Source organism: Anguilla rostrata, chromosome 3 (genome assembly GCF_018555375.3).
Source record: "Anguilla rostrata isolate EN2019 chromosome 3, ASM1855537v3, whole genome shotgun sequence".
Lineage (NCBI taxonomy): Eukaryota > Metazoa > Chordata > Actinopteri > Anguilliformes > Anguillidae > Anguilla > Anguilla rostrata.
This window is the reverse complement of record NC_057935.1, coordinates 55,508,849-55,531,308: the sequence shown is the minus strand read 5'-3', so window position 1 is coordinate 55,531,308 and position 22,460 is coordinate 55,508,849. Positions and strand designations below refer to the sequence as shown.

The 22,460-nt window shown below is 38.3% G+C and overlaps 1 long non-coding RNA gene across 2 annotated transcripts in view; it reads left to right on the top strand.

Annotated features, from left to right (window-relative positions):
* LOC135252062 (uncharacterized) overlaps positions 1-12,727 on the top strand; it is a 29,017-nt gene extending 16,290 nt beyond the window's left edge. The window contains exons 3-5 of one of the 2 annotated variants that reach the window (XR_010329294.1): positions 426-509; positions 11,775-11,881; positions 12,653-12,727. This is a non-coding gene — a long non-coding RNA (uncharacterized LOC135252062). Of the gene's footprint in view, positions 1-425; positions 510-11,774; positions 11,894-12,652 lie in introns of both variants that reach the window. The other variant, XR_010329293.1, reaches the window with a different exon arrangement.
* The last annotated feature ends 9,733 nt before the right edge of the window (positions 12,728-22,460 follow it).

Genomic DNA, 22,460 nt, shown 5'->3' with positions numbered 1-22,460 from the left:
ACGCAAACTGCACACACACACACTCACACACACACACAAACATGCACATGTATACGAACACAGAGTATAACACTGATACACACATTTACTCTCTCTCAGACACACACATACCACACAAAAAAGTGACAAGCACACACAACATAAATGCACTCTCAAAATACATTGCATGTTTTCTGCATTACATCTTTCTAAAATAACAAACAGGGAATTATGTGGCTGCAGTGCAATATATAAAGCATACAGTCATGGTGAAGAAGTTAAATTATTTGTTTAGCGACACATTAGAATGGGACAGATATGTAATCTAAGCAACTTTGTCTGTGGTATTATTGTTGGATTGTTGGTGCCAGATGTGGTGGTTCCAGCACCTCAGAAACAGGTGCCCACCTGGGATTTACATGCACTACTGTCTCTTGATTTAACAGAGAATTGTTGTATCCAGAGATCTTGTTGAATCCATGCTGTGGAGAATTCAAGCGGCAAAGCGGTTCTGGAGGCAAAAGTGGCCGGTGAGTTTATGTAAGGGTGTTATTTTTCATATAGGTCATAGGTCTGTTATCCTCAGTCCTGGTCCTGGAGAGCTGCACAGTCTGCTGGCTTTTGTTTTTGCCTTAAGGTCAGCAACCGATTCAGACCCAAGAAAACAGGTGAGCTGAGTTAACCTTGCAAGCAACTGCCTTAACTGATCAATTGCTGCACTAGTCAAGTGAGTAACAGCAAACGCCAGCAGACCCTGTGGCCCTCCAGGAACAGGGTTGAGATGTCACATACCTTATATTAGGACATTTGGACATGTTTGCTCAGCACTGAAAATGGGAAATAGGCTGTAAAAATTTGAAATATAATGGCCCACATTTCAAACAAAGTTTGTTCTGCTGATTTCTGTATTTATGTTTTTCTGACATTTTAATCATTCTGACCAATACCTTCTGGCTGTTTTAATTATTTAAAATGAAAAAGGAATGTTTTTTTTTAAAGCATTTAATCTTAACAGAGTTTATTGAATTAATTAATTATGTATATTCAGGATCTGCCTACTATATATATTGCTTATTAAAAGCAAAAGTTTTTTTGCAATATTATATTGGAATATTCGGAATTGATTGTAGTCTGCCAATACAATTTAGTTTCTATTTGTGCATTAATGTGTTTTTTGAGAGTTTCTTCCCTGTTATTTATGCATTATTTTAATTTATTTGGTTTTTTATTTTTTTATTTTAATTTAGCACATTATTCAAATCTGTTAACACTCCGCATTTAGTTAAACTCATGAGAGCCCGTCAGGTTTGCAACATTTACTCTCACCAAAAAATAAATGAATAAATAAATAAAACAAAACTGAATTAAATAACAAAATCGCATGCATTTAATAATCAGAACAAAATGAAATATCCCATTAAGCACATTCAGATAGAGTATTTTTAATATGCTTAGCCTGCACTGTGACCGCTTTAAGTAATTTCACTTGGTTTTATTTTAATTTATTTATTAATTTATTTAGTTAGTTACTTTGCTATGGCTCTATGTTTTAATATTTTTCACCTATGTTTTCACCTTTTAAACCTGTAATCTCATCTATTCTAGTTTATGTTCTTGTGCTTTGTATTTTCATACAAAGTGCAAGAACAAAAATAATTGCTGGTTCTACAATTCAGGAATTGTTGAAGCTAGGCTATGATGTTGGAGATGAGTAATACCATCATCAGAAATTGCAGGACAGATATACTGATTAAAGGAAATATGACAAAAACTGTGGGGTCACAATTTAAGAAGGCAACATTTTAAGAGGTCTGCGTATGCCTCTGAAGTTGTTTTCAAAGCTTAAGATTTGGCAGAGATGCATCGTTTTTCACAAGATGGAAGCTTATTTGTTCTTTGTTCCTGCATGGAAATAAAATGAAGGAATGTGGACAACCCCCTGTGCTTTTCAATTTCCAAGGCACACCTAACACATGTCTGGCTATTTGCCAGCATTAGACACCAATGTGAACATGGGTCACTGGTACGGATGGCTACAGTTCTAGTGTTTTAGTATGAAGAACTGATACAGGTTATTGGTGAAATCTAGCTGATTTCTGAGAGCCAATTAAAATGATTTTTGCAGGCTGGCTGAAAAATAGGCCTACTATATGATGCATGGCACAAGAAAGTGGTGGGTGCTTCTTTTTGTTTGAAAACAAATTAATTATGTTCTCTTGCTGGATGTGTGGTTGACAGAGGCAGAGGAGCTTTTACTTATTGTTTGTGCACAAGCTTTACTGCACTCCCTTTAGAGTGACTGTTATCCCTATCTCGGCTGATATGGTGGTATTCCTGGCTGCTGGTTGGCCCATTGCTGCACTCCAAGGTGAAAATGGGGCAGACTCCATTTGGAAAGCTTAGTGCTTGTGTTCCACATGAGGACACTGGTGGAAAGGAAATTGGAGACTAATTTGCATTATGCTAGAAAGGGAAAACCCATTCAGACAGTAATGACTACTAACGCTGAGGTATTGTACTTTTTTTACCTCATACCAGTGATGATATTTTTTCTAAAATTATATTCTCATCTCACATCTACAGCCAGCTCTTGATGTTCCTGTGAAAGAGGTGAAAGGGTACATCTGATACCACAAGTGATATTATGATACTGATATTGCAAAGTGATTTTCCATATGCAATTAATATAGAAGTGATATTACAAATCCATGAAATCAGAGAAAGCATTTATTTTTATTACATTATTTTGATGTTTTATGACAAAACGGTGTAAGATGAAACCAACTTAAGTATATATATATATATATATATATATATATATATATATATATATATATATATATAGTAATTTAGGAAGGGCGTGTGACTAATGTTTGATTTCAATGAAATTAGTATAAAATGTGTGACATTGCAATAATACAGTCACAGAGGTTTAAAGGATTTTAAATGAAAGACAGCATGGACAAGTGTGAGAAGCGATGTATTTTCAAAGGGAAAAGGGATCAATCTCTGTGAGTTTGGTACATACACAAATAGGGATGATGCTGAAAAATCATTGGTTTGGTTTAGTTTTTTTTTGTGAAACTGGTCACAACCGATTAATGTTTTAAATATGAGGCAGTGAGTCAAACAGAATCTACTGTTTCCAGGAAAGAGCAAATTCTAAAGGACCTGATTCTGCATGACCTTTTTCCAGGAGCTATAAACCTTTTTCATGAATACGTCTTAAAGAAAAATCCAGGGCTCATACCAAATTTTCAGTTACAACAGGGGAATCGAGAGAGGATGAGAGATCAGATTGTAATCACTACAGAAAGCAAAGGACTCTTATCAATAATCCCTTTAATTGAGGCCTCGACTCCTGTAGTGTGTGTGTCGGTTCGAGCGGCTCTTGAAGGTGACTCTGAAATGGGGGGGGGGGTAATGAAAAGTGAGGTGGTAATTTTCCACAAAAGATGATGGGGAGTAATGACCAAGAGCCCTTGAGGAGTGAAGCCACTGCCTCACCTCGTAAAGTCAATAACACTGTTGTAAGTAGGACTGCTCGACTGTAGGACTGAACAAATCAATTTCATTTCCCTTTTACAGTACAGAAACCGCTATTTGGAACTAGATGAATAGAAGTACCCTAATAAAATGTATAGGACATTCATCACGTTACTTGTCTTGATAATTAAATTATTTTAAGCCAATTATGTTTGTCATCCTTTCACTTTTTACAACAAAACCCATGGCACAATACTGAGGAAACAAGCTGATTAAGCAGTTCATTTATTTACGCAAATAAGAACTGCAGTGCTAAGTTATAATGTAATGTATGTGTACGCATGCAATGCCAGAAAACAGCACAGAGCTCATGTATAAATTTCACCCACATTCAGACAGGAGTGTGAAAAAACCAGAACCAATATGACCTTCAAGAACATCTGTCGCACTGCAAGGGGCCCCACATCCTCTCTGGGGCCCTTTTGGCAGTGTGTTCCTTCCCCCCAGGCGCACTCTGATGTTCTCCAGAGAGCAGCTGTAGGAACAGAAGTTTTCTTGTGTTTTCCGCACGCAACAGTTGGCCCTGTCAATGAAGCTGCCGATGGTAGGAGGTGTTTAATGATGAGGGGGCGTTGAGGTTTTGAGCGCTGATGAGTTTCATTTATGCCACATGGCACAGCCCTGGTAGTTTTGTTCCTCTGTCTCCAGATGTGTATACAAAGGTGACCCACACTGGCTCTGGGACTAGCTGCTCGTTGATTGTCTGAGGGAGTTGGGGGTGTGTGGTTGGCATGATATTTGCTGACTTCAAAGAACAACATGCAGAGTGAACATTCACTTTTCATTCACATGATTTCCCATAACCACACACTGGTTATGACTGCAGGGCCAGATTTAATCAATCCACAAAACTCTTAACTTGGATCCTTTAATGAATTACTTTTCTCCCGAACTGTACACTTTCATGTTAATAGCAGGTCATGACATGTTGGAAATATTTAATAATTATGCATAATAGACTGTTTAGTATGGGGTACCAAACAAAAAGTAAAACACGTCATTTTCTGGGGTGTATTCTCACTCTATCGGATTTAACCTAAATATAAAATTTCGACAAATATTTATATTAAAAATTCATCTTTTTTCTGATTTACAAACACCTAGAAAACTAACCCTAACCCTAGCTGCAACCCTAACCCTAACCCTAGCTGTAAACCTATCCCTAACCCTAACGATAGCTCTAACCCTAAGCCAAACCCTAGCTAACCTAACCCAACCCTAGGACCAGAATGTTCAAACCCTAACCCTAGAACCTAACTAACCCTAAACCTAAGCCTAGCTGTAACCAACCCTAACCCCTAGCTGTAACCCTAACCCCTCCTTAACCCTAGCTGCAACCCTAACCCAACCTAACCCTAGCTGTAAACCCTAACCTAACCCTAGCTGTCACCCTAACCCTAACCCTAGCTGTAACGCTAACCTAGCTGTAACAACCCTAACCCTAGCTGTAACCCTAACCCTAACCCTAGCTCTAACCCTAACCCTAAGCCTACCTGTAACCCTAACCCTAACCCTAGCTGTAACCCTAACCCTAGAAGTAACCCTAACCTTAACCCTAGATACAACCCTAACACTAACCTAAACTTAGCTGTAAACCTAACCCTAACCCTAACTGTAGCCCTAACCCTAACCCTAGCTGAAACCCTAACCCTAACCTGAACTGTTACCCTGACCCTAACCCTAGCTGTTACCCAAACCCTAACCCTAGCTGAAAACCTAACCCTAACCCTCACCCTCACCTTAAGCCTAGCTCTAACACTAAACCTAACCCTAACCCTAGCAGTAACCATAACCCTAACCCGAACGCTAAACGGAACCCTAACACTAGCTGTAACCCTAAACATAAACCAAGCTCTAACCCTAACCCCAGCTGAAACCCTTACCCTAACCCTTGCTGTAACCCGAACCTTAACCCTAGCTGTAACCCAAACCCTAACCCTAGCTGAAACCCTAACCCTAACCCGAACTGTTACCCTGACCCTAACCCTAGCTGTTATCCAAACCTTAACCCTGGCTGAAAACCTAACCCTAACCCTCACCCTCACCTTAAGCCTAGCTCTAACACTAAACCTAACCCTAACCCTAGCAGTAACCATAACCCTAACCCTAACCCTAGCTGTAATCCTAACCCTAACCCTAAATGTAACCCTAACCCTAGCTCTAACCATAAGCCTAACCCTAGATGTAACCCTAACCCTAACCCTAGCTGTAACCCTAACCCAAACCCCAGCTCTTACCCTAACCCTAGCTGTATCCCTAACCAGAACCCTAGCTGTAACCGTAAACCTAACCCTAACCCTAGCTGTATCCCTAACCCTGGTTGTAACCATAACCCTAATCCTAGTTTAACCCTAACACTAACCCAAGCTGTAACCCTAACACTAATCCTATCTGTAACCCTAACCCTAACCCTAGCTGTAACCATAAACCTAACCCTAACCCTAATCCTAGCTGTATCCCTAACCCTAGTTGTAACCATAACCCTAATCCTATCTTAACCCTAACACTAACCCAAGCTGTATCCCTAACCCTAACTCTAGCTCTAACCCTATCTCTAGCTGACACCCTAACCCTAACCCTAGCTGTAACCATTACCCTAACCCTAGCAGTAACTGTAATTGTAACCCTAACCCTAGCTGTAACCGTAACCCTTACCCTAGCTTAACCCTAACCCTAACTCTAGCTGTAACCCTAACCCTTGCTGTAACCATAACCCTAACCCTATTCCTAGCTGTAACCCTAACCATAACCCTAGCTGTAAACCTAACCCTAAACCTAGCTGTAACCCTAACACTAACCCTAACCCAAGCTGTAACCCTAATCCTAACTGTAACCCTAACCATTATCTCTAACCCTAACCCTACCTGTAACCCTAACCCTATCTGTAATCCTAGCCCTAAGTCTAGCTGTATCTAGCAACATCCTTGCAACCACCTAGAACACCCTAGCAACTGCCGAGCACACCATATAAACTATCTAGCAACACCCTAGCATCCTCCTAGAACTCCATAGAAACCACCTAGCTACACCCTACCAACCACCTAGAACTCCCTAGCAACTGCCTAGAACACCATATCAACTACCTAGCATACGAAACCTGAAATACGTCGTCTTTTTCCAAAATAGTAATACTGAATACTTACATAAGAATAATGTTTACATAACGTATAAAGCTCTGTTCAGCACAAAGTCGACTTTTAATTGGCAGCAACCACACTTCACAATTTCTGCAAGAATTGTCTAGTTATTATTATTATTATTATTATTTTATTGTTTTTGTTCTCTGAAATGCACAATTAAATTATGTATTCAAAGTTAAATATGACAGACATTGTGAGAGAGAATGAATCCTTCGTACGCTAAACTGGAGGATAAGCTGGTTTATGCCACTGCTGTATTGCACCCACACACCGTGCCCACTGTCAACCAAATAAAAATGTTGCTCTTTCATATTCACCAAAGCAATTTTAGGTTGTTTTGTGCTCGCTGCATGCCTTTCAGCAGTATGTCAGCCTGTTTTTTATGTCATAAGCATTACAAAAACAGACATGGCTGCCATGTCTTCTGCCTTACCATATCAAGCATTTATTGATTGGAGCTGATCGCATGTGGGAGGGAGTCAAATGAGAAAAAGAGCCTTTTCTTCTGACTTGTCAAGGTTCTGTACCTAAACATGAAAACAAAAACAGTTTATCATGAGGCACTCGGAGGGTGTTTTTTTGTGATTACACTGAGAAAAAAACACCTCTAGCAACTCAGTTTAAAAACTGCAACCGTTACATCCAGAAGGCCAAGTCAGATGGTGATTCATTTAATGCAAAAAAAATATCTGTGTTATCAAGCCCATGCCATTTGGAAACGATTATCTTTAATCTTCCAACAGCTTTGGTGGCATGCTGTTTTCAGCTAAAATTTCATCACATGCTTTTTGAGAAAAAACACAAGAAGTTTGGACCTGGGGTGTCCAATCTGAAAAGGGCTAGGATTGGATACCCCCTGGATTAGACTATACATTGCTCATAGAATGATACTTTACAGATGACATCTGAAATAATTACTGATGGTTTACTCAAATGTCATTTTTCAACTGCTGAAGTGTGCAGGCTTTAGGTTAGCAACGATTCATCTATAGCCGGAATTTAGCCAGCTAGTTCTGAGAGAGCTGTTACAGATAAATGATTCAAAGTGTCTGTAGAGAAATCTTATTACAAATTTGAACCACAGGTACAAATAGTACCCATCCTCCTGAATTCTGGCAAATTGTGAATTTTCATGACTTATTTTAACTATATCCCTAGGCTACATCCATACAGATATTGATTAGTTTGAAGATTAAATGAATGATTAATGAAAATAATGGTTATAAACATAAAAAGGTAATGCTTTACTTGAACCCCGTTGACATAAGGTTGACATAACAACTGTCACAAGATAACATGATGTCTGTTAATGTCAACTATGATGAGAGAGAGAGAGCGCACAAGAGCATGAGAGCACATTGGTATCAACCCTTTGGAGCTGAGTTAGGAGTTCAATTCATCCCCCTGCAGGACACTTGGGTTCTTGTGCACCATTAGATAATTGTCTCACATGCCTAAAGCCTGTCAGTTCACTTTTCTATGGGGATTTAGAATGGAAGGGCATACCAAAGCTTAGTGTTTACATGAATCTGCTACAGACCATAAGATTCACACTCCTTTCAGTCAATACAAGTCACTGGTTCTTTGCACAGATACAGTATAGTACAGTATAGCACCGTATGGTACATTATAGCAAAAATATGACTATGTGCTCTGGTCCAGCTGCAAAATAAGCCTACACAGACATTAATCAAAAGATAGGAAGTTGCTGTTGATGACTTTATTATAGAACATTGGGGGAAGCTATTACAAGTGGATGAAAAAAGTAGACGAAAGCATTTCTAAAGCTAGCACTGGGGCACTATGTTGAAGCATGTGCCTTCTTTGAGGTCCTGGATAAATGCAATAAATTAATCATCAAATATCCTATGGCACATATTGTATAGAAGGAAACTCCTGGCCATGCATTACAATGTTCGGTATTAAATCAACTCTGATAGAGTACATGTTAAACTCTATTTGAGTTGAATTAACACTGCAAATGAAACCACTCAATATGATCCAGGTGATGTACACATCCAATCTGCAGCTGGTGCCACACTTGTAAATGGGGTGACTCTGAAAGCATTGGGTAAGAGAAAATATATGCATGTATTCTAGATGTACATGTAGTTACTCAAATGAAAAGCACTCCATTTTGTTTCACTATTATAAATTGTAACTGGACTAGTCACATCCTCGGAGGTACAACGTCTCCGAAGATGCAATTGTAAGAGCATTTGATGATCACATTCAAATGTGTAATGATTTAGTTCTAATGGTGCAATGCAATTGAATTAAATTTTTTTTTTTTTTACAGAGGAGAGCTCTCTGCTATTTATTATATTTCTATAATCAATTCTAAAAAAGGACTCCTTGTTCGACGGCATAATTAAGGTCTCACATGTCACAGCTCTGCTGTTGCTATGGTTCCCATCAGTGCTCAGGCAACACTTTGAGAAGATTTTTTCTAGTTCCAGGAAAGCTAACGAGAGCACAATGACCATTGGATTTTCATAATTCCAGTCAAAACACATTTGTAAATTTGAACTTATTTTCTGCTCATTCACATCTGACCTTCCTCCTGTTCCAGTGGGTGAAAACGAACATCATTATTTCTATAATCGCTCCATGGCTATTGCCCCTGAAACTACAGGTGGGCTTCAGCCGGATCGCTTGCATTTTTGAGCTTGGGTTTCCTTGCATTCACTCAGCTCCCATGAGCACCTCTGGCTGAGACTGGGCTTTTCTCGGCTCACTGAGTTAAAGTCATTGCACGTATCATTGGGTCGAGGGATTGAGGAATTGAGATGCTTTCCTTTGCATACACCTGCCGTACACAGTTCAGCAAATAAATGTACTTTTGTATTTGTGTTTTATTGGGTTATTGCAAATAAATAAAGAAATAAATAAAGAAATAAGTTTTTTAAAAATAATAAAGAAGACTCATTCCAACATAAAAGACTATTAAATAATCAATTAATATGTTACTTAAAACATTTTGTGCCATAGTTTTACTAAGCATTTGCAAGGCTTGGAGGACATCCTTAGGCTATCAATTCAGGAGTTAACATACTGGGTTAAGCCAGTGTAATGACAAACTACATTGTATCCACATGCCAGCTGGCTACCAAGCTGTTGGCTCTTAGCAAGAAAAACAAATGTACAGAAGTAAACTTGCAGACCCAGGTCTTATGTGAACTGTGAGGACCTGGTACTTACCTGTGACCATAGTGTGGTGTGAATGGGTCAAATGCAAGCTGAACACACGTTCAATATCCCATGTCAACCCCAGGTTTTGTGTGTGGGGTATAAGAGCCTTAAGGGAGAGGCCAATGGAAAAGGAAATGTATACTTACAAAAGATGATGCCAGCTGCACATCAAGAGTAGTTTAAAGTTTAAAAACATTTTATTTATTAAATAATAAAATGTGATTTAAACAACTATTTAATAACAAAATAAACTGTTTGATAGTGCATTTTGTAATATTATGTATATTCATGACAGTTGGCAATAAGTAACTGGATTAATGTTGGATTTCTAAAGATTTTAGAGAGAAAAGTTGGCAAGCTCAGTGCATCTGGCTTAGAGTGGATCAATATTCTTGAGCAAACAGGTGGTCGTGGAGCCGAAAGGCAGGAAAAGGTGACGGGAGGAAGAAGAACACAGAGATCCAAACATGCAAGAAATATGCTGTTTTGAAAGCCTTGAAAATTTGCATTTGCATTTTAATCATTTAGCAGGTGCTTACACTTACAGGAAGTGCATACATCAAGCAAGTGCAAAAGCATAAAATATGTAAATTACAGAAGACCACATGCAATGCTGTAACAAACAAAAATGCCTCCTTCCTTCCTTGTCTCCTTGCAACCCAGAAGGAGTAACTGGCTGCCATCACAAGGAGTATTTGAACCATTTAATATACAAAGGAAGGAAACACGATCTGGCCTCCACTCACTTTTTTCCGTGAGGACTGATAGGCGTAAAGGAATGATACATTTTGTAAATATATGTAAATCCCAATGACAGGTCATAGAGAGCCATGCTGTACAGAAATGTGTGATAACATGAATGAATAGCTTGTAGCAACAGAAAGATATCAGAAAATACGTTGCAAAATGAAATAAAATCGTACTATTTCCAATAGGATATACATAATGAAATAGCTACAATGTGCTATTTAGGATTTAAATCATGCTAAAATATAGTGGAATTGGAGCACATATATGCTGGAGTTGAAGAAACCGTTCTAGAAGTTGAAAGAAGCCAGGGAGTTCCTTGAGTTACATGCTTGCCATGATATGCTCTACAGTTCATTGTTAATGGGGAGGAGTTGTTTTCCTTCCTCCCAACCCTAACATTTATTTATTAAATATTATTCCTACACACTCCTCAACAATATACACACCATGCACTCTACAGTTTATCTGAGGACTAGGGAATGGGTGTATATGAACTGGCTGACAGAATTGTAAGTCATATATGAAATATACTCTATAATTGAATTCTGAGATACACGGCTTCAGAAAATAAACCTTAGATTTAATTATTTAAATAAACTTCTTCAGACAGTAACAGCTAGGTTTTAGCTGTTATAAAGACACAGAGACCCAGCAACAGACAGTTCAGTAACTCCTACACAAACTGCCAATAGCATGGAGACAACTGCTAACAATACCATCCTATCTGCTTCTCCATAGGCAAACAGCCTTGAGCCCAGTGTCTGAGAGTGCAATGAATGCAATTTGATCAGTCATTCACCAAATACAAAAGTCCTAGCTGCTATTCAGTGGTTAGATAAATGGAAACATAGGCCTTAACACATTATCTGGAGAGTAAATAAAAAAAGCTGAGTGAAGAATTGGTAAAAATTTGTGTCTCAGACTCGATAAAAGCATCGCTTGCACCACAGTCTCAGATGAAATTCGGCACATGCCAGTACCGACTGTGCCCAACAGCCCTGCAGGAGCAGCACACAATTGGCTTCACCTCAGCCAAGAGATATAGAGAAGAGGGATTCAGTCAGTGGGGTTAGCAGTAGCAGTAGCAGCTCCCTCTGTCCGCCATCTGTGTGCCTGTAGTTCCCCTCTGCACACATGTATGATTGGGTCTCCTTTGCCCCTGCTCAGGGTATGTGCGACTTGTGGCTGCAGTGTGATAAGAAGCAGCTGACTGGTACCGTGCAATTCTGAGGAGAGCCATGAGTCTTCACTGCCCCAGGCAGGCAGCATTTCAGGTTGGATGGGAGGTGCAAAATTTAAAAAAAAAATTTTTTTAATTAAATGTGATTTTTAAACTGATTTTATAGTTTATCCTCATCTTCCATTGCAGTGGTGGACCATGGAAATTTGCAATTTCCCTCTTAAAAGGAATGAAAGAAGGTCATATGATTGGCTATTAACAAATGTAGCAGCATCACACCCACTAATAATATATTCAATGTAATCCAACCCAGTCTCTAGGTTCGCCACTGCATTTTCTGCTCTGCGCTGCTCATCAGCGGTCCTGAAAATAGCAAAAATCTAAGTCCACATCCAGTGCACCACCCGCCATGCCATTGACTACGCCCACATGTGACATTGATTTCGGAAAATAGAACCCTAGATTTTGTTGTTCAACTATCTGGTCCATGCAAGTATTATATTACATTACCGTACCACAAAAAATAATACACTGATTCCATCGCTGGATGGCAATTTAAATATTTTGAGCTCAATCAATTTTGTCAGTCCGTCACTGTAAATATGTAGGAAGGCCTTCTATTATTCATAAACTGCATGAAACTTTTTTGGAAAATTGGAGAGTAAGCTTGACAAACAGTATATTTCCTTTAATGAATAAAACAAGATTAGTGAATTCACTGTCAGGAATAACATGTCATTTTGATTGAAGCTCAAGATGTACATTATAAAATAAACATTAAGTTGAAGGTGGTGAATAATAATGTGTTGATGCTTTCTTTCCCTCACTCTCCATTTCCCTTTTCTCCAATCTCTCTTTTTTCCAGAGCTCAATAGACCATGCCTGTATAGCCAACTGTGTTTTATTGATTTAACTGAAAATAAACTGCTATGTGTCCGTGGCCTAGACGAATGTGAGTCAAGACAGGCGCTCATTTAACCGTAAGGTATATGCATAAATCAGCCTGGTATCTAGCCATCTAAACCATTATTCACCATCACCTTATTACTGAGTGATTTATGAAAACATATCCCTAATCGTACCACGTTGAGAAGGGAGACAGCTATAATGGTACTCTTGTCTAGTGATTGTGAAACTCACTATGTAAATGGAAATGAAATAACAGCAGTTAGCATTGGCACAAATCCCAAAGTAAGGAGGCGTTTACAGGAAGCTTAAATTCTCATAAAGGTCCTGATCCTCGGTGTGGAAGAGGTGCATTGTAGTGTTTCTCCAAACATCCAATTATCTTGAAAATGTATAATCCATAGCTAACTGTTCATACTGTCATTTATTTACATTCTCAGTCTTACTAAGACCAGGCTTCCCCAGTTGCTAAACTATATTCCGTAATGATGCATTTCAATTCATTACCATAACAATATGCCGATCGGTCATTGATCTTATCTTCATGCTACCATTATGTCAAATGCAGGTACCACATATCCTTCTGCACCTCTAAATAATGGTGTCTTCAGAAATTCAGAACTAAAATATGGTAACTTCATTGATCACAGAAAAATAACAATTCACAAAAAGAAGAGGGGTATCACTTCGAACTTCATTTCTTTTGCCCGGCTAATGGAAAACGACATAAGCCTGTTTTGCAAGGCTATTGTTTACTGTATAGCTGCCAGACGTATACCAGACTTAATATTCCACACATGTTTTAAATGTATTAATAGGCCTACATTGTATAAAACACCACTCTGCACAAACTAACTTTGACTACCTGGAAATTTACAAATTGTTTGCAGTGAATGTGATTTTCATTGATGGATTAGTTTGATATGCTCAGCTCAAAAATCACAAATTTAACCATGCTGTTCTTTTTTCTAACAGTTGAGAATAGTATTAGCCAAATAGATTGAATGAGATATTTATTTCTAAACTAAATTTGTATTTGCTTAGCTTAAAACTTTCAGTCTGCTGGTGTTTTTGGAATAAGCTAAAACAGCACATTTGATACATGTAATTCAGGCTAAGATCGGTGCCACAGTTCACCAGCCTCGGTCTACCTTCAAACCGTATAGGCCACAAAGTGCTAGAGAAATAGACCAGCACTGCAAGACTTGTATGATCAACAGAAAAACTTTACAATCACATTCACACACTGAATTTGCTCAGAAAAGACACACATGCACGCACACACACATGGGCACACGTTCGCACACACACACGCACAAATAGTCTGTATTCATTCTGTGTATTTAACCAGTTTCTACCCTGCTTGTGGTCAAGTCCCACAGCTTGACAAATAAGTAAGTAAATAAATAAATAAATAAAAGCAACAAGCACAGCCACCAGCCAAACCTATATCTTCCCTTGAGCCTCCTTCGTCTCCCTCACACTAATCACCCTCATGCTGGAGGTGATTAGCCATGAGACCCAGAGCACAAATCTTTCACTGGTCTGCGGCGCAGTAAGGGAACTCATCTTTGCTCGCATGGGAGTTTTGGTAATTGGATCCAGTGTATTGCGGGACTAGGCAACACAATAGCCCTGCCCCACTGAAACATAAAGTACCCCCTTCCTCACATTTCCCGAGGACCCTCAAGACAAGCTCTGCTAATCTCACATGCATCTACAATTCTGCACATGAGTTAATTGGAAGATACTCAACTTCTCTCACTTCAGAAACATTTCCCTGTAGGCATTCAGCAGCTTGTACAGCTAGGTCTTATGATGTTTTGGTAGTTTTATACCAAGAGCCAGAGTGTAAAGAAATGACCTGTGCAGAAGTCATCTGGAGACATAAGAACCAGAAACTAAATTCAGTCAGATCACTGATTCCTTCACCAATTGAGCACCCATTAAATGTATTCATTAAAATGATTTCACTTCTTGTTAATTTTGGCAACAGTTAAACAGTAATTAGGCTCAGTTTAAAAAAAAAAAAAAAAAAAACTGAAATAGCCAAAAATATAACTCTTTCTCTAATTCCCTACTCATATGTATGAATAGATTGTAATGTAGGTGGAATGGAGCTGGGCCATGTTATATTTATATATATAATTTTTTATATTTAATATTACATACATGCAAAACTACTGGCTGATAAGGTATATGTATCCTTATGAAGCTACATAGCAATAATGGCCTAGGTTTCTACTAGTTATTCACATATTCACAGTGGTTGTAGATGAATTCCATTGCAGCACCACACACACTGTGTGGCCGGAAATTTCTAACATTATGACAGATTTTCAGCATGTGTTAGAGAGGATTAGAATTCACCCACGAAGCCTCTAAGACACAAAAGAAATTGGTTGCAGCATCGTAGGCACCCATAAAAGGGAGCACAGTGTACACCTTCCATCAGTCAGTAAAAAGGGAAAGAATGAGTGGTTGCTTGTTGAAATAAAGGTGGCCCTTCGGAGTGACTTCCATTAACTGCCTCTGTTTAAACAAACTGATAACTATAATTAACATTAAGATTAATTCACAGAGAGATTAGGTGGTGTGAAAGCTGGCATGCAGCGTGGCTCCCCGAATCCTGCCGCTGCAAACTCACGGAGTGCTTTCTCTTATAATTCCCTTATTTAAATATTAATTTAAAGCAGAATGTTCCGATGGCATAAAATATTGGCTTGCTTAATCTCTAATAGCATTCAGTGTTGTAACAAAATAATCATCTTAATCCCAGGACGTGACACGGCACAATGCCGACCTCATTTCACGTGGAGGGACTGAATCAATCAGTCTCTCCCTGCATGGCAGTGAATACGGCGTTTGGGAAGAAGGCCTTGTAAACACGTTTTATCTCTCTAAATAGGATCTCTCCTCCCTGACCTTTGTGATGTAAATTAGGAAGAGGACTCTACTTCTAGCTGAATCCCAAAAGAGAAGCCGTATATGACAAGCTATTAGCTGTCATCAAAAACTTTTATTTTTTAAATAAATACATACTATAAAAAATAATGAAAGTGGGAGAATTTCAAAGCCACAAGTATAATAATTGTGCCTCCAGTAACATGTTAAAATGACAATTTACAGCCTGAATAGAATGGTGTGTGGTAGCAATCACAAAGTTCATATCATAAAAGTCTCAAATTTAAATTCAGATTTAGCCTGGAAAGCAATGTACTGTACGACAACAGCAATGTACATAGAATAATAATTGCATTATCTTACACACAATTAACAGTGGTTTGCAAAGCACGTACTTCTATACCATATTCTTAAGTATTAATAATAAGACTTGGGACTTGGGGAAATAGCTCTTGTGTGTCTTATCATGGATTTTCTTGCTGAATTCTGCAAAAAATGAAGGTGCATATCTCCTCTTAATGACATTTGCACTATTCCCTAACAGAACAAACATTTCTTGTAGCATGCACAGGTCAGTTTGGGGGGGGGGGGGGGCAGTTGTGTTGACATCAAGGAAAAATGTTCAACAAATGTTCACTTAGGATGTAATTGGAACTGAAACATGTTTACCATCATGATTTCACATGCAGTGCATGATATTATATATAGCCACTTGTATGCATGTTTTGTAATGAAAAGGCTATGATACTGTGAATAGTAATTGTCATATACTGTACATGTCAAATATTGTCATATAATATAAGTATATTTTATGGGAAATAAACTATTAATTTGAGCTACATCCTATGACGTGTACTCCTATGTATGTGCGTGTGTATGTGTGTGCACATTGTTTTCGGCTTGGTGTATCTGCAGATACAGGAAAGACAGGTCTATATGTTACACATGAAGAGAAGGGTATTACCTGAACATCACCTCTTCTCTACTATGCCATGCCTTTTCAGCAAGACAGCTCTGCTTTTCTCAAGGGCATATACACACTCTTCATCGAGATTATGCTAAAGAGATTTTTTAATTAAAAAAAAAAAATTTTACTCTTGTGGAAGAGTCAGAAACCCAAGCTCTTCCGACTCTTCCACAATCTATGTTTATAATTCCACCTGAAAGGAGTATTTCTAAACTGTGAAAGCATTTTAGAGTGACAATGGAATAATCAGTCAACACAGATCTGTCTGCTCCATCAAGGGGGAGCCCAGGTGTCATATAATTAGCCCCAGAAAGATGAGATGAGTGCCATAATCGCAACATCTGTCATCCATCTCGTAATTTAGGGTGGGGAATAAAACCCTCCATGGCAGGGGGATCGTTACAGCTCCAGGATCTGTTGGGCTGCCTTTATGGTTTTCTTTAAGTACCAGCCAGGGAATTCATATGCAGTTGAAAGGAATTAATTATTTTTTATTGTGAATTCCTCACATATAATACAGCTATTGGTGAAGATAAAAAAAAAAGAAATGATAGGAAGATTGGGTGCCTGTGAAGTAGGAAGGTAAGATCTTGTCACAGCATTTTATGGGAAAGACATCATTGGTGGGGCAGGAGCAGCAGTGTGGGGAGACATTTCTCAATCAGATGAAAGGTGTGGACAGCGGACACTAAGTCAGAATATCGCCTTGATTTGTCCATCCACAATAAATGCAACCGTTACTGCTTCTTTGCAAAAATAGTTTGCTGAACTGACCAAACTTAGTTAAGTGTGAGTCAAAGCCCTAAACTTTATAGGAGACAAAAATAACTGGTTGGCAGACTTCAGTACTGAACTTCTGATATCACTACTTAATTTAATTGGTAACTGAATAAACAATCTGTTCAGTTACACAGTACAGACATTATCTGGGATTCTACATCATCCCAAACATTCTTTCACATTGAATGAACCAGGGCTACATTTCTCCCGAAGCAGATGTGCTCATTTACATAACCGCGTGAACTGTTGATTATGCTCACAAGGTATAATAAAATAACAAGGTTAATCATGATTTTATACCCTGTCCCCTGCCCTTTTTAAACTAAGCCCAGATGACATTATATAACTAAAGCCATTTGAACAATTTTTCCCCTACAACCCTCCCTTTTAAGTAGAAATTAAATAGAAATTAAAGTTAACCTTTCTCAACAGCAGGTATTTAATATAGGCCATTGTGCAACAGGGAGAGAAAAATAGTCTTCCATTTCTCCTTTTTCATTGTTTTTCATAGCCTAAAGCAAATACATTTCAGTTATTAAACATACAGTGTTAGCACAATCCCAGATTACCATTCAGTGTTAGCTGCAATCTCAGTAAATTCAAATAATGAGTGTCTAATTTAAAAATCCACAATGGCAGCTACACTGTATACGTTTTCTAACTCAATTCCAGAAAATGAAATTGCATTAAATTCACGAACCTGGGAAAATATATTAATTTGACAGAACAGAAACAAAAACCCTTCTCTATCTCATTTCTGGATGATTTAAAAAGATAGCAGTTATGACATAAATAGCTTTCCATCTTCATTGAGTGTTTTCATTTTTCATTCTATCAATGCCATTATAGCAGCCAAGGGCTGCATACCATTTCCATGTTAAACGCACTTCCCTTCAACACAGCACATGTGGTTAGATACCACACACACAGATAGAAGTCCACACACACACACACACACACACACACACACATACACACACACACACACACATACACACACATACAGGCGATAAAAAAATAGGGTATAAGCAAAAAATCTAAACTGGGCATCAAGACCTGTGGTGTTCATGTAGCCTAAATTGCCCATAGGTATGAATGAGTGAGTGAGTGAGTAAATGGTGTGTGTGTTATATTGGCAACTTGTCCAGGCTGTATTCCTGCCTGTCGTGCAAGGTACACTGGGATAGATTCCAGCATCCCCGCAACCCTGACCAAGAATAAGCTAGTATAGCTAATGGATGGCTGGAAAAAGTGATTAAGAATACAACAATTATTATTTAATGTGTCACGGTAAGACTGTAAAAATGTGTACTGAGAGAGGAAGTGCTGTAGAATAACTATTGTTGTTTAATGTGTAAGGGCACAACCATATAAATATTAAAAACTGTTTAACAATACAGTAATTGTTGTTTAATGTGTCAAAGTAAGACAGTAAAAATATGTAGAGAGAGAATAATTACACATTATTGTTTAATATGCAAGAACCTAGTCTAGGCTACAAAAACATAATTAAAATAAGTTTTATGAAGGACAAAGTAAGAAAACATGCAGGAAGTGTGGGCGTGTGTGTGTGTGTGTGTGTGTATTGAGAATAGTGTACTGTTTCATATAATGTTGTCATTTCTTGGAACATATGCCAAATGGTTCACTTTGCAATTAAAGGATTCCACATTAAAATGTGCCTATTGATTGTGTAACTTTATTCCTTTTTTTAGCCCTACACTTTTTCACTCTTACAGAAGTAATTATCAGGAGGGATATTTTACTATTAAATGAATTCATTTTCATTAAAGCAAGAATACTTATACTATAGTTTTTGAGTTGTCGACTCACCTCACCTCTGCTTAGCCCCTCTCTTTATGTGTAGAAAGGAAAACAGTAAAGAAATATTTACAATCAAAAATCTTCCTTCATGCTTCTTTGCCCATCTGGATAATCTATTTTTACAGTCTGGGAGTCAACCTTTTCACTGCCATGCTTGGTCGTTTCTTTTAAACTCTTCTTGATTTATGGGACACAGAGGACATGCACAGCTTTCAGGCAATGAAAGAAACCTTCTCTCTGCCTTGCACATTGCTCTTTGTGTATTTGCAGCCCTCCTCAGTCATTTCCTGAGCTTTGCCTAGATACAGGCTTGATCACGCCGTAGATAAAAGATTGATATCACACTTATATAATCAGGTTATGGAACGCATGGTATAGCACCTGCTATGAACGAAAGAGTTTCATGCATGAAACACATGCATAGGATAGAGCAAGGGATAACAATTTCCCTTAACAAATCATCACCAACTTAAATCATCAGCTTATTTGTTTTAAACTTATACCAAAAATTATACTAAATCTCAAAGATGATCTCTTATAAAGTTAGCGGAAAAGTGGCAAATTCAGATGTTTCCGACTAAATGGATTTTCCTTTAACCTCCTGTAAAACTGTGGTATTCTTAGCTTGAAATGAAAACCAGTTGTCAACCTGCTGATCTCTGTTTATATGGTAGTCACCAAGACACAGAATGAAAAGTTAGCATTCATAACAATGGACAATGAGCCATCCATAGTGGCTGTATCTGCAGCTCATCATGGCTTATTACAACATGTTCCCATGAAGTCGGATCTTCAGCCAGCATTGCCATTCATGAGATTTGACAGAGTCTTATCTCAGTTATATTTACTCTTAAATTTAGATTAATGCATTAAACTTTGAGTATTTCATCCTGAAAAGTTTTACTATTATTATTTTTTCTTATTTACTTTTGTTTTTCCATTTGCACCAAACACGTTTGTTCATAAGAAATGGACTAAAGGTTTTTGTAAGATTTGGGGAAAACAATGCTTAATTGAATTTGTTGCTCAAAGCTTATGTGGCACACTTATTAGACTGAATGACAGAGCAGGCCAAGAAAACCGCAGGCCATTTCCTCAAAGTTTTCTTCTAAAGACAAGGACAACAGATGTGTGTTGGCTGCCAACACTTTTCCCCCCTAACAGGAGTCAGACGGATAAAATGCCATGGTGAGCAGGAATTTTAATTGTAACAGACATGGCATGCTGCCTGTCAGCAACCAACTGTGTGCACAGTCAAAGGAGAACAGTTTGGATCCTTGGGGATCTTTGAGAATACATCCCCTCCTTTGCAGAGAGGCTTGGTTCCAACAGGAGAATTGCCAAGAATCACAAAAAGACCAGGTTAGAGGTCTCTGAAAAGGGAAACAGCACTAATATTTCCAAAAGTTACATATCATATATTTATAATTCCTAACTAATACGAACCCCTCTCAGAGTTTATTTGGTTGCAATTTCTAAGGCAGAAATAATGTATATGCTTGGCATTGTTTCTAATGTACTAAAAATCCTCTATGAACTTTAGTTACCGTACACATATCATTCCACAGACTTCTGGCTAACCTGGCTTGAATTAAACCTAACACTCTTCATTGCAAACAACTCATTTATGCAATTCTCTTCCAACAATATAGGGCATGGAGACAAATGACCTGGATAACAGGCTGTTTTTCAACCTTACAGATGTTACACTTAAACACAAAGCAATACCTTCTACACTACATACATGGCAAAAATGACACATTTACCACCCTGCACTTTGGTTATGCTGTTCAGATTCTCTTAGTTCTGTTTTTTCATCGATCAGAACGAAGCAAAGACAGTCTACCAAAGCAAATACATTATGCTGTGTCCTATATGTAAAATGTTCCTTTACAAGCAATGTCTCTTTCAGCTCTATCTGATGTGCGTCAGAGGTGAGCTGCTGAAGCTCTGGTGGGCTGTAGGCTCTGCGGTTGCTCATTCTGCCTCATCTCTTAATTATTTAATTGAAGTGATTATGGGGATAGTTGTTCAACTCCCACGGTGTTGCAAGTGTCAATCAGCTGCTAATTAAAAGAGCGCTCGGCAGCCCTCCTCAAAGACTGACAATCAAATCTAGACAATCATCCATTTTTTAAAATTTTTGTTTTAGCTGTCAACTGGACCAGGAATTTAAAAAAAAAATCATATCTGCCTCAAATGGTGTATATTTGAGTAATTGTTGGAGTAAGCATTAAAGTAGTTTTTTCTAATATGTTTTGTAGTTCTTGTGCACTGCCTCATTGGAAATGTCAGACTGAATCTGTTGTAATCCAGGCTTAAGCCAAATGAATCAGCAAAGCTATGGAAGTGTACCCTTGCGGGGGCAAGAGGCTATATTTGCTGTACACATTGACATATTGATTTCCTTAGTCACACATTGGCTTTAGAGAACAGCATGCAGGGATATGGGGTTGCAAAAGTTTCAGAAAGAGGTTTTCTTTAACCGCTCTCAGAAGTGTTACATTGTTCTCTAGATGAGGGTGTCAGGAGTAGGGGGTGGGAGAGAGGAGCTTATATTGAATTACTGTTATCTGTGTATTCACTGCTGACACAATGGTCCATTGACAGTCTACCAATATTTTTTCTTAAATTTACCTCATAATTTTATGCATGCATGCATGTCATTCTGAGGAATAAAAAGAGAGGGAAAAAGTGCTATTTTTCATTATGCCTTTGCTATGTTTACAAGAGTGTCAGATTACACAATACATAACACTGATCCGTCTATAAAATAAATCGAAATATAATTAGATGCATCATTCGATTACATGACTATCACTGAACTGTGAGCTTAACTATAGCCTTTATTGACCGCTTTCCCTGTGGCCTTTTGCACAACATATAAAGATATACAAGTCTTTTGATGGCTGCTTTGGGTTTACGTTTAATTAAGTTTCTGAGTCACTACAGTCATCAGCCCAGTCTCCTGCCTTTGTGCATTAGATGCTTACACTTACTGTATTCCTAACCATGAACCCTGTTTCTAGTGCAATTAGTCATCTTACATACATATAATTGTGGAGTGCAGAGCCAAATAAAGAAAAAAATGTCCTTGTCCCATACATTATGGAGCTTGCTGTAGGAAAGAGAAGTCTGTGATTCAAGAATCAGATCAAAAGCATGCCTGCACACAGCAAGCTGGTTTCCTTTGGGGTTCATTCCATCATTCTCTGAAGCTGAAGTCTTCAATCTGAGGGATCACACTCACCGCCATTTGTGTCTACAGTTAGAAGGAAAGTTCAGAGACTAG